Source organism: Centrocercus urophasianus, unplaced genomic scaffold (assembly GCF_019232065.1).
Source record: "Centrocercus urophasianus isolate 14NV4802_14NV808 unplaced genomic scaffold, USGS_Curo_1.0 seq_378, whole genome shotgun sequence".
Taxonomy (NCBI): Eukaryota; Metazoa; Chordata; class Aves; order Galliformes; family Phasianidae; genus Centrocercus; species Centrocercus urophasianus.
The window spans coordinates 1,918-3,098 of record NW_024884953.1 but is presented as its reverse complement, the minus strand read 5'-3'; positions in this window follow the sequence as shown (position 1 = coordinate 3,098).

The window sequence follows — 1,181 nt, the reverse complement described above, 5'->3', positions numbered from 1 at the left end:
GCGACCGCCCGGCCCGTGGGATCCGTTTGGAGGCGCCGCGCCGGACGGCCCCGAAGCTCGGCGCTCGACGAACCCGAGTCCGGGAGCTCCGCGGCCGCGGTCGCTCTGCGACGGCTCTGCGCGGCCGCCGTGGGTCGGGACGATGGGAAAAGCTTCTGAATTCTCCCCCAAAGCATTTATGGTACCGATGCCCCCCCGCCCCCCCACGGCGGTGCCTCAAGCCCCCCCTCCCGGCTCTGCGGGAGGACCCAAAGTCACCGCAGCGGGCCGGCGGCGCGGCACTGACCGACGGCACGGGGCGGTGCAGGGCTCTGCTGCCCGCTCGGCTGGGGCTCCCGGTGCAGAGCAGTTGGGAGGCCTCTCCGTGCCGGCTTTGCCTTAATTCCCCCTGCATTGCCCCAAACGTTCCCGTGACCTTCAGACGCCGCGTGCCCCCACAGCACCGCTGCAGTGGGGCTGCGCTGCGCCCCGAAGCTCCCCACGGCCGAACCGCGACCCCGCTGCAGCCGCTCCCGGCACTGCCGGTCAGGTCGGGACTCACAGCACGATGGCAGAGATCAGAAATCCCAGCAGAGCAGTGGGGCAGCGCTGGAGCTCGACGCCGCGCATCCCGAGGGCAGCGGGACGCGCAGCCCCTCCTGGCCCCATTCGGTGGGACGTGGGGCCGCCCCACAGCACTGCGGCCATAGGGACGTCCCCACGGCCCCGGCTGCCCTCTGCCCCGACCCCCCTCCCCCGCCCCGCAGCCCCCTGGCGGTGCCCGCTTTGCACTCCGGGCTCTGAGCAGCACTTTGTGCCCCGCTGCTCCGTGCGGCGAGGAATGGCGTGGAGGAGATTGTGGTGCTGCGGGATGGCAGTGCTGTACGTCACGAGACGTCTGTATGAAATGCATCATCTGTTCCAGCTCTGGTTTTATATATATATATATATATATATATATAATGTATAAAGAGAGAGTTCTGCTTTGTTCCCACGAATGAACTGCTGCTGCGCTGCGTTGGGGTGAAGCCATAAACGAGCTGCTGCTGACCCGGGGCCGCGCTGCAGCGACCCCTCTTTATTTGTTTGTTGTTTTCAAGTCGTCGGCATTTGAACGTGTAAAAGAGCAACAAAAGAACCTGCCGTGCCTCCACCGCCAGCACTCAGCGCGGCCGTGGGGGGCGGATGGGCCCGGCGGGGGG